A 13,046-nucleotide genomic window follows, 5' to 3' on the forward strand; every position below is an offset into this window, starting at 1 on the left:
GTGGGTGATGTTAAGTTATTTGGAGATTTTAATATTTGATCAGTGAAAGCATATATAGAATTTTCTGTTGAAAATCCTCTATGAAAACCGAACTGACATTTTGTCAGTACTTCATTTTTACAAATATGCGATGCTACTCTTGAATACATTACTTTTTCAAGAATTTTGGATAAAGCTCTCAGAACTGAGATTGGGCAGAAAATGTTAGCAGACCATTCCATTTTTTATGCTATGGTTTAACAATAGTATACCTCAGTCAGTCTGGGAAAATGCCCTGTCCCATTGAGCTACTACATATGTGACTGAGAACCATACTTACCTGTTAGAAACAATTTTAATTTTATAAAATTGCATAGGTATTCCTTCTTTCATATACTGCCTTATATTTTCTATTGAATAGCTGGATCCCATTTTCTCTACAGAGGGAAACAAATTATTGTTTTCGTCATTTTTACTGTTTTCCGTCTTATCCTTTAGTTGCTTTAAATTCGTGGAGGTATGTGCCGTCTATGCAACTAAATGAAGGCAGTTTGTTTGTTGCCATACGCGTTTCGCTTCATTTATTTGGGAAGCATCATGAGTGGCCTGAAATACATGTTTCTTTTTATATATACAATAAGCGTATTATCTGCTAGATATAATAGGTTGATATTTTACATTTTGTCGGTTTTTTTAGGTTAGAAGCAACTTTTGTAGCACAAGTTCCGTAAAATGATGTATCTTTCGTTTTACTTACGATTTCCAGCACTGCTAACACATATATGTGTTTCTGGAGATGTATTTGTTGGTCTTCATGCTCCAGTTAGCCGAATCAGGTGTTGTTTAGCCACTTGTCACATCACATTTCACTTTCACTGCCATTTGGCGATCAACATATGTGTGTTTGCAGTGTGTAGTGTTGCCAACTGTTGCTATGTGTTTGTCTTTTGTTTCTGTTGTGTTTTGTGGATTTCATTTGTTGTATGTCTGTGTGTGTCTGTGTGCGTGTGTGTGTTCAATCTTCTTCTTTTTTTTTCTGTGGGTTCATGCGTTTGTCTGTGAGTATGTGTGTGTGTAAGGGGGGGGGGGGGGTAGGAGGGAGAGAGAGAGAGAGAAGAGGGGAAGGATATTCATTAATTATTTATCCTGGTTGCACTTCAGTTTGTTGTTGTTTTGGTGGCTAGCATGATCAGCGAGTTATTGTTTATATGGATTTGGTCATTGAGTACCTTCTTTTCCATTGCAATGGCTCTTTGTATGTGGAAGTTTTCTTGCAATGTCAGGAGGTTTTTGTTGTGATTATTCGCTCTGATAACTGTCATGTCACATTCCATGTTCGATGGTTCATGTCCATGTTTTATCAGGTGTTCGGCAAAGGTAGAATGACTGTTCTCATAAACAGTCTCATAAACAGTCATTCTACCTTTGCCGAACACCTGATAAAACATGGACATGAACCATCGAACATGGAATGTGACATGACAGTTATCAGAGCGAATAATCACAACAAAAACCTCCTGACATTGCAAGAAAACTTCCACATACAAAGAGCCATTGCAATGGAAAAGAAGGTACTCAATGACCAAATCCATATAAACAATAACTCGCTGATCATGCTAGCCACCAAAACAACAACAAACTGAAGTGCAACCAGGATAAATAATTAATGAATATCCTTCCCCTCTTCTCTCTCTCTCTCTCCCTCCTACCCCCCCCCCCTTTACACACACACATACTCACAGACAAACGCATGAACCCACAGAAAAAAAAGAAGAAGATTGAACACACACACGCACACAGACACACACAGACATACAACAAATGAAATCCACAAAACACAACAGAAACAAAAGACAAACACATAGCAACAGTTGGCAACACTACACACTGCAAACACACATATGTTGATCGCCAAATGGCAGTGAAAGTGAAATGTGATGTGACAAGTGGCTAAACAACACCTGATTCGGCTAACTGGAGCATGAAGACCAACAAATACATCTCCAGAAACACATATATGTGTTAGCAGTGCTGGAAATCGTAAGTAAAACGAAAGATACATCATTTTACGGAACTTGTGCTACAAAAGTTGCTTCTAACCTAAAAAAAACCGACAAAATGTAAAATATCAACCTATTATATCTAGCAGATAATACGCTTATTGTATATATAAAAAGAAACATGTATTTCAGGCCACTCATGATGCTTCCCAAATAAATGAAGCGGAACGCGTATGGCAACAAACAAACTGCCTTCATTTAGTTGCATAGACGGCACATACCTCCACGAAATTATTGTTTGTAGGAATTTCAATGTAGATTTTCTGAAAGAGTCCGACAGGAAGCTTGACTTGAAGTATTACTTGGTTCTTTCAGTCTGATGTTAGTTATTGATTTTCCTACTTGCGTGGTATAGTAATGTAGCACACTGATAGATAATGTCTTTACAGACCAAATTAACTTATATACAAAAAATTCTTCTTACGAATGGTCTGTCTGATCATGATGCACAGCTAGTTACAGTCTATATCATAGCTCCATATAGTAGTGTTAAACAGTGCTCCAAAATAGTGCACTTAATTAAAAATTTACAAATAGAAAGTTTTACAGAAGCTTGCAACCGTTAGACTGCAATGAGGTGTAAAGGGAATCTGATGCTAATTTAAAATTTAAACTACACCATGATAAATTTGTGAGTGTTATTGAAAACAGTTTCCGTGAAGAAACAATGAAATATAATTGTAATAATGCATCTAAAAAGCCAAGGCTTACTAAAGGGGTAAAAGTATCTTCTACACAGAAAAGGGAAATGTGACTTACAGCTAGAAGGAGCAATGACCCAGGAACAGTAATACATTATAAAAGCTACAGCACTGTATTAAGAAATTTTATTACAAAGTCCCTAATTATATGCATTAGATCTGGGATTACCACATCTGATAATAAAATTAAAGTAATTTGTAATATTGTTAAACGGAAATAGAGCAACTGAAAGCACAGGAAGACTCTATTTCTATCAAACTCAATGAAAAGTTTCTTAACAAAAAGTCAGAAGTAGAAAATATTTTTAATAATCGGTTCCTTAATAATCATTTTTAGCTTATCTAGCTCCACACAGTAAACACCACAATAATAAAATATTTTCTGCAATGACCAAAAACTGTTTTACACTAAATGAAACAAAAACTGTATTTTAGCTTGCAACCTCAAGTAATGCAAAACCTGTAATTCAGTGTACTCATTTAAGAAAACCAATACGACTACATGTAACATAAGAAATGAATTTCTGCCAGTTCGATGTACATTGCCTGTTAAGCCACAACATTTCATTTAAATGTCTGAAACAGTCCATGGGTTATGTTTCGTCTCCTGACGTATTTCCCCAGTGAATTTACTTGAAAAAAATGACTTACTATTTTTTCTGCAATATGTGAAAATCATTGACATTTTTTCATGTGAAGTGCATTGAGTGAAAACGACAAAGAAAATAAACACGATATATTAAGCATGATTAATGAAGACAATATATACTCTGTTAATTTTTATTTGTCTGTTAAAGGAGAAGATATTGAATTCTTATCGAGTTCCTACATTCCATATTAAGACGTATGTAATAAAGGTAATAATTGATAATTTATTTAATTGGTTTCCAGAATACAAAATGTTATTTGTTACTATTGAAACCATCTTCCGTTTATAGGATTATTGGGTCCTTTCTATCTTACCCTATTGTTTTCCGCTATTTCGGTCGGTACAACTATATTTGTAAGTACGGATTTTCTAGCCCAGATACTAGTGAGATAACCAATTTAGATTATGCATTTATGAAACTATTAAAGTGTCTCCATCATTGTTCTATTTTCTGATGTAAATATCGAGTACGTTACTTTTCACTTTGGCGCCTTTACAGAGCAAGCTATAACTAAGTATGCCCCATGCAATTAAAATGAAAAAGCGAGAGTGCTACTGATAAGTATACATACAAATGAACCCTAAAGTTTCAACCCCAGTGACCGAAAGAGACAATGTTCATACAATGTTTTTTTTTTCGTATTGATGTGCAAAAATGTATCTGCATAATAACTTAATTTCAATAAAAGGAAATAATAATAAAAATCAATTATTTAGCACATCGAAGTGTTGGGTGTAATAAGTCTGTGTTAAGATTTGTAAAGTTCAAAAGATAGTATGGTCTATAATAAAAATGTTTTACTGTTATGTCTTTAAAAGACAATGTCATACAACACGTTACAATTACACTACACACAGATCATTCACATTTACACCATGTCCACACCTCGTGGTCTAGTGGCTATTGTCACTTGCTTTGGATAGCGTGGTTCCGGGTTCGTTTCCCGGACGGGTTGGGGATTTTCTCGGCCCAGAGAATGGGTGCTTGTCTTGTGCTCATCATTTCATCATCATCATTCGTGACAGTTGCTAGATTTGACTTTTTAAAAAACTGGACTGTGTAAAAATTAGGACTGATGACCCAGCAGTTTTGCACACACATTTACACACACTGTTTGGTCGGTTATACAACACCAATTGTAGGGTGTTCCGTAGCAATTTCCTGTTGCTCCTTAGCAAGTGTCAGTCGTTCCTTAGCAATTGTCAAGCAGTGCATAAACTGTATCATCTTAATTTAAAAAGACAACTATTTTCGGCTTAATAGTCATAGCCTGCCCTAAATAAGCAGCGCGAATGTCTCTTTACATGACCTCTCTTCCGCTAGTCATTTAGCATCTTGTTATGGCTGTAAAGAGAGACCCAGCAAATTATTCAAATAAATTGTTATGTCTCGGCATATGACACGCCAGTTTATGTGCCACATTTTTTGACCTTTTACTATGGTTATTTGTTTCATTTGATGCAACCTGTTTGTCCTCCTTATCTGATTTTTACTTTTATCTATATCAAGCTTATTTAACTTGAAGTACTAGAAACAGGAGATACGATGTAGGCCATGAAGCATAGCTACATGGACCATATGGTAGGACCACCGTTCACATATGTCAAGATTGTCACTCTGATGGAGGGGTCTTTTCAGTATGTAAGGAGATTTCGTAAATACATACATACACATCCAGTAAAGTGGAAACTTGGCTACTTTTTGGCGTTAATAACTGTAATCCATTGTCAAGTAACACGAAATAAACAGTAATGCAGCACCTTGAACTTTCAGAAAGATTAATTTATGTCCTGTTACTTTTTTAACGTGTATGTAAAGAAGTTCTCCACACAGACACTTAAAAACGTACAGCGTGAAGGCATTTCACCTTCTGTAATTTCTGTCTCATCTTCGGTGTGTTGCCTCCAGCCTGCAGTACTTTCTATGGAATGAGAAAAAAAATAAAAACGAAACTTTTACATTGATCAGATTCTTTATTTAAAAGGGCAATCAGTTGCAGACGGAGAATTTGTTTGCGTTACATGGGCCACTGGAGGCAACCCAAGAAGCAAGAGAGTCAAGAAACCTCAGAATCCAGATGCAGATCGGATCCAGGAGCGCAGGTTTGCCGACGCTGGCGTAGACACCGGGGATGGCTTCGCACTTTGAGCTCCCCCTGCAGACCATGCCCACCTGGGTGCCGCCATTGACCAGGGGGTCGCCGGCCTGGCCAGCCCACACCATGCGGTTGGTCACGGTGCTGATGTTGGCGAAGGTGTTCTTGCAGTTGTTGCGGTCCAAGATGCTGATGTCCACCTTGAGGTCCATTGGAGTACGTGGCTCCCCAGCCAGTCACCGTCACGGCGAGGCCACCCAGTGGGTGGAAGTTGTCGTTGACGAGGGTCACTGCTCGTGTGTTCGTACCCAGTAGACATCCAGATATCTGAAAACCAGAAACAACCAATGCACATACGCTACATGGAACGCAGAGCCATTTGTAATCTATGACTTGGAAAACGAACATGAGTGTTTTGAAATATCATTTCAGTGTGATCAGAACCTTCTGACTGGAAATGGGGTTTGACGACAGAGGAGGAAGAATTATTCGCTGCTTTAACACAGAACTAATTCAGGATACAAATAAAGTATATGACTATGTTCATTAGCTGTTTGACAAAAAAGTTGTCCCTCGTCAGAATTTACGTGTAGTCCCAGGATGAGTGGGCAACATACAGGGTTATGCTACCATCATCGTCAGTGTTTTGGCCTAGGGGAGGTCTTTAAATGAGGTCTCCATGTAGTCCTGTAATATACTATATGCTTCATTTTCTCAAAATTCTATTCTATCCTGGTACTATTCGCCATCTGGAATCTTCCGCGCGCAGCACTTCTTTTTCCATTCACTGTTCATTCCACATTATGCATCGGTAAGGAGTCTCTTCTCAGGAACGTCCAAGACAATTGTTTTTTTTCCTTCGTTATAGCCTTTACAATTTCTCTATTTTCATTCAATCTTCTCACTTTCCCTACCCATTTTTCCACTTACATTTTCCTCCATATACACATCTCAAATGCTTCTGTCCCTCTCCCTTCCTCCTTCCTCACTGTCCATGTTTCAGCTCCCTATGATGCCACTCTCCATACAAAGCACATTGTTAATCTCTTCCTCAGGTACCTGTCCATATACCCACATAGAGGCCTGCTGTTTTTGTTTAATGCCTCCATGGCAATTGCTATATGCGTTTCACCTGCTTATTAAATCTCACGCCTTCCGTTATTATGCTTCCCAGCAGTAATTTGTTCTATGTGTTCATGTTATAACTCTATAGTTCTTATTTTTCCTGCGCTTATCACCATGCATTTTGTCTTATTAATCTCATCCCGATTTCCCACAAGTCTTACTCATTTCTTTTAATATTCCAATCATAGTGGTTTCTCTGTCTGCCAATAACACCACATCGCCCTCAAACTGAATACATTCTATCCTCCCACCACCAATCCACACTCCTTTTTTTCGTTTCAAAAATTTCTGAGGTATGGGCGCCATATATCTGTGAAACACTACTGTGGAGCGACAGCAGCCTCCCCCCTGTCTCCTTTGAATTCTACTTTCACCTGTCATCTCTTTCAAAATTTGTACTACTGTTTTATGTTGTATGCGTAGTTTGTTACTCGGTCTTCTACCCGTCCAGTCGACTCCATTCTTTCTTAGAATTTCAATCAATTTATTCCACTGTACTCTGTCAAAGACTTTCACGAAGTCAGTGGAAACAGTATAAACTTCTCTTCCTCTTTCAGTCTAGCTCTCACCTTTAAGTCAAATTACAGCTCTTGCACCTTTCCATCTTCTAAATCCATACAGTGCCGCTGAGTAGTTTCTCCCAGTCATATGTTAAGTCTTCCATTTATCATCATTAGTAGAAGTTTTGCACCATAGGAAATTAATCTTGCTTTATGGTTCTACATCCCTCTTAAATCCCTTTATACTTTTCCTTCTAAAAATCAGCATCCCTTGTCCCCTTATATAACACTCGTTTCCTCATGTAATTCATTAGGATACGACATGACAGGAACGATCATTCGCTGCAAAAAGGTGAACATGGCCTCTAAAATGCATACCGTAACTCTCGCAATACCAAGGGTGGTCCCGGAGGCGGGGGTGTACTTTATTCCCAACTTTCGAAAACACTGTTATCCAGTAATGTGCTTTATACTGTAGTTTAAAAGACTGAAAAAGTATATATAGTTTTTAATTGTTTCTTAGACTCCAATCAATATTTTTTTTTTACTTCTTTTGGTCGAACTTAAACATAAAATTTAAAGTTTAGTAGTGAAGGTGACTTTTTGTAACAAATGCCATCTTCATATTTTCGTGTTCAGGACTCTTCTTACACAGCTATATGTCTTTAAATACTATGTTATGAATAAAAGTCAACGACAGTTAATGAAATTTCTATTTTTTTAAATATTTATAGTTGTCGTGAAGGACCTCTCACTACGATGTATGACTTTTTTTATTGTTAATAGTGTGCTAAAGGATATTTTCTGGTTCTGGACACTACTTGTACGTCTCTACCTATTTAAAAAGTATCATCTTCATAAAACCTCAAAATAGTTAACGAAATTTGTTTTTATTTTTATTTTTGTAGTGAGCATAAAGTACATCCCCTTGGTAGTTCGTGTTATGGAAAAGACGTTGGTGTAACTAGGGTCATGAGCAACGAGCTCTTGTTCAGTAGATTAGATGTGTTTCACAGTAGCGAATACGAACAAGTGCTCAAAGCTCTAATGATATACCCTTTAGAGCCCATGTTAACTGGATTTTTTTCTTCTTTTGATCCAAAGAACCACCTATCAAAATATGGTAATCAATGAACGTGGCCAGCCGCGGTGGTCTAGCGGTTCAGGTGCTCAGTCCGGAACCGCGCGACTTACTGTCGCAGGTTCGAATCCTGCCTCGGGCATGGATATGTGTGATGTCCTTAGGTTAGTTAGGTTTAAGTAGTTCTAAGTTCTAGGGGACTGATGACCACAGATGTTAAGTCCCATAGTGCTCAGAGCCATTTGAACCATTTGAATCAATGAACTTGCAGTAGAAGAGATAGATCTGAGAGTTTCGAAGATGAAAAAGTGCTCATAATTCTTAAGGTATGCATTTTAGACTGCGTGTTCACTAGACTTTTTTGCTTCGAATTACCGATAGGGTCGTATCCTTGAATATTGACCATTACGTGAGGGACACCCAGTGTGCATAACATGAATGATACGCCAAGTAATGCTCCTACGACAAGAATATCAAACCGCATATTGTGGTTCTTTTTTAACAATATATAGAGCGCTTTACCACATATTTTAATGAATTGAAACCCTGGTTAACAGTCCTAAGCTGAACGAACCTAAAAACTGTAGAAGGAGAGAAATTCAGGAAGCGTTCAACGAATTCGAAAGTAAAATCTAGTCGGCAAATATGGTTAAAAGTGATAAGAAATTCTGCTTTTTGCAAAGTCAGTCATTCAGTACCCATATTGCCATCAGTACCAAAGATGACGGAGAAAAGGCCGAAATACTGAACTGATCTTCGGGAATAGTTTCATGGCGGAGGATCATTCAATAAACTCACGAGCGCAGAAATGACAAATAGTGAGAGAAGTAATTGCGGAATAGAAAATCAATTAACACCATTCAATAGCTTAGTAGTATATGGACCCCACGAGATACCCGAGGGTTTCTTAATAGACTATGAAAAGTAACAGGCTTCTCTTCTAGCAATAGTTTATCCTACACAGTGTGATTAACGGAAGATACGTAAATGTAAAAGTTCATCATGAACATGCACACAGTCCTGGACCGATATCGCTGAGGTCTGTCTTGCTCATGATTGTGGAAGATGTTTAATGCCCAAGCATTATGACGTTTTAGGAGAATGAGAAAGTCTTGTCTGACAACAGCGAGGATTAAGCAGACAGATTTCGGAGGGAATTCAGCCCGTTATGATAGGACATGAGAAGGAAAATGTTGTAGAAACGGTGTTCAAGATGATGCTGTTTTCCCTGACCTCACGAAGGTATTCGGTGCAACATGTCATTGTTGTTAACGAACTAAATACGCCCATACCAGTTATCGGACCACAAGGGTTGTCCTTCCTGCAGACAGCTCTCGACAAGCCATTCGTAATGAAGTAAAATCACTGGATGTACATGTAATCTCCGGGACACTTAAAATTATGTAACAGGACCGTTACTGTTTACAGTACACATAAAATACATAATGAGCGACGAAGGTAGGTCCGTGAGGCAGTTAGCAGATGAAGCAAATGGCTGTAAGCAGGAAGACTGTAGGAGATTGCAGCGGATCGACGAATGATGTATCAACTGACAGTTCAGACGGAATAGTATCAATCTTCTTAATGATTTCATGCATCCCCCACGGATTCCCCTCCTGTGTGCTTACCTGCGTCGTCAATTATTTCTTGCTTGTATTCCATCCTCAGTCGTCTTCTACAACTTTAACCCCCCCCCCTCTAGTACAATGATTCCTCTAGTACTATGATTCCTTGATGTCTTACGTCCTACAGAGCCCTATCAGCGTGTCCCATCATGTTGTCAGTGATTACCACACATTCCTTTCCTGGCCCATTTTGTGGAGAACATCCCCGTTCCATATGTGATCAGTCCACTATATTTTCGACATTCTTCGGTTGCAACCCTTCGATTGTCTTTTGTTACTGTAAACCCACAGACGATGTCCATTACCATACAATGCTGTTCTCCAAACATACATTCTCAGTAATTTATCCTTAACTTGAAGTCCTGGGTTTGATAACACTAGCCTTCTGTTTTCCCGGAATGCCCTTTTTGCCAGTACTAGTCTGTTTTTGATGTTTTGATGTCCTCCTTCTCTGTCCGCCATGTTTTATTTTGTTGCCTAGATAACAGAACTACTTCGTGATCACCAATTCTGATGTTAGGTTTGTGGCTATTCTAATTACTTTCGCCGTCCTTTCATTTACTCTCAGCCCATACTCTATCCTCATTACACTGTTCATTGTGTTCCACAGACTGTGTAACTCTTCTTCAGTTTCAATGAAGGAAGCAATGTAATCAGCGAATCTCGTCATCGACACATTTGCATCCTGCATTGTGATTCTATTCTTGTATCGTTATTTTATCTCCGTTATTGTTTCTTCGATTATGTATTGAACAGTAGGGATGAAATTCCACACCCCTATATTACACCCTTTCCAATCCGGTCTTCAGTCTTATTGTTCCCTTTTGGTTCGTGTAATTAGTTGTGGTTGTCTACGGCTTACATCAATTTTTCTCAGTAATTTTACACATCATGCACCTTTTTCAAGATCGGCAAATACTGTAAATGTGTCATGATTTTTCTTCACTCTTGCTTTCATCATCAATCGTAACGTCAGAACTGGTATACTTTCAGTCTCATACATTCTACACACCAACGTGAATCGTCTTCTTCCTGCCATTTCGCCCAATTATTTTAGAAATTCCGATGGAATGTTATCTATCCGTTCTCGCCCAATGATTTTAGAAATTCCGATGGAATCTTGTCTATCCGTTCTGCCTTTTTCAGCTTCAGTCGTACAAATCTATCTTAGATAATAACTCTAATGCTTCATCGCCTCTCTCTTCTCCGTCGGTTACTGTTTCTTCTTCTATCACGTCATTAGACAAGTTCCCCTCCTAAGACAGGCCTTCAGTCTACTCTTTCAACGTGTCACTCTTTCTTCTGGATCTAACAGTGGAATTCCAGCTCCACTATTAACGTTAACGTTTAAATCCATGCTTTTAATTTCCTCGAAGGCTGTTTTGACTTTTCAGTATGCTGAGTCACATCATCGGTCAATCATTTTTATTTCGATTTCTTGTCATTTTAATTCATCTATTTCCGTTTACCTTCTCTACACTTCCTGTTTATTTATTACCAAGCCACTTGTATTTATGTGTTCTGAATTTTCCTGAATATTTTTGTACACCCTTTTTCCTCGATCAAATAAAGTAGTTCTTCTGTTACCGATAGTTTCTTGGTAGATACCGTACCTTTCTTACACCTTTATATTCTTTCCAGCTTCTATGATTACACAGACGTCCATTCCTCTTCAACTGAACTTCCTACTGGGCTATTTGTTATCTCAGCGTCTATTGCCTCGTAGAACTTCAAGCATATCTCTTCAATCCTTAGTACTTCCGTATCCCACGTCGTTGTGTATTGTTTCTTCCTGACCAGTCCCTTAAACTTCATCCCACCCTTCACGATTACTAACCGGTGATTTGAGTGTGCGCCTGCTCCTGTCTATACCTTAGAGTCGATAACTGATTTCGGAATCTCTGCCTGTTCGTGATGCAATCTGAATGAAACCTTCCCGTCTCTCCCGTCGTTTTCCTGGTATATATTCCCTTCTGATTCTTGAACATAATTCCTTTTAACACACTCGTTGGATTGGCGGATTAAGGGGAAAATTTTAACAACGACATCAAAAACAACGCAGGAACACATCTACACAACTCTCAAAATGTGCGCAGCATCTCCGTATAACAATCCATTTATTATGCACATCAAACAGTCATGCTATCCGCAAACCTCCCTGTCTCCTCACAATTCTTGTTTCAGTGAGCATTCTGTACTCACGACTCTTGACCTGCGGCTTCCATATTTGTCGCCCCTCATCCATCTGTGATCCTAGTATGTCTCCGGTTATCTCAACTCCAGATGGTGCTAGACCCTAATCTGCCATTCTTTATATCTTCTCCTGCAATATTCCGATTTTCTTCTTTATCCAGTGCAAATTGGGTAATTTCTGTATTTTAGTTTTCTAGAAAAATCTCTTTCCCACTATCTCTTCATATTGTATTGTACCGAATAATTTCATTTAAAAATTGCAGTGACCACAATGGATTTCGGATAATTTTGTTTTCCTATTTCTTATTATCCTACAGCCTTAATTTCCTAACGAGTTTTGACGTTGACTATTTGGGTTCATCAACTGATGAAGGGTGGTTGTTGATAGTTGTCTGCTGTGTGTTGAGAAATAGCTTTCATGAATGATACGTCAAATGAACATTGATTAGCCTCCAGAGATTGCGATGAGCTCATTGTGTAGTCGGTCTGACTTTGTTTTCCATTTGTTTCTGTAACTACATATGAAGGACTTATTTCAATAGTAGTACAAGTCCATTACCTCCACTTTTCTGCCTTTAATGCCACTGAGATCAATCATCCAAACAAACAGAAAGAAAGGTTCATCTCTAGCAAGAAGCCATATGCTTGAATATTTCTGCTATCTTCACTGCAGATTTTTCAGCACTCATTTATCTGTAGGACTCTCTACCTCACAATGAACAAAAAGGGACTTGTACCACTGTTGAAATAGGCCCCTCATATACAAACTACGTTGCTAATGTGCGCTATTTTCTTGAGGGTCCAGTGCAAAAAATTAAAAGAAATTATATTCATCAACTAGTTGGCGACTAGGAAAAGTTGCACCACATCGTACTGGTGAAAGTGCGCCCAGACATTAAACCGTGATGTTTACACGGAAACAATTTCTTCGTTTTACTCATTTGCACCAAATGGAAAACTGAAATCCTTTCTTCTAGAACGCATGGGTAATGATGATAATATGGTGAACTGTCATTCGAATCTAATATACACACTTC

This window comes from Schistocerca gregaria, chromosome 8 (genome assembly GCF_023897955.1).
Source record: "Schistocerca gregaria isolate iqSchGreg1 chromosome 8, iqSchGreg1.2, whole genome shotgun sequence".
NCBI lineage: Eukaryota > Metazoa > Arthropoda > Insecta > Orthoptera > Acrididae > Schistocerca > Schistocerca gregaria.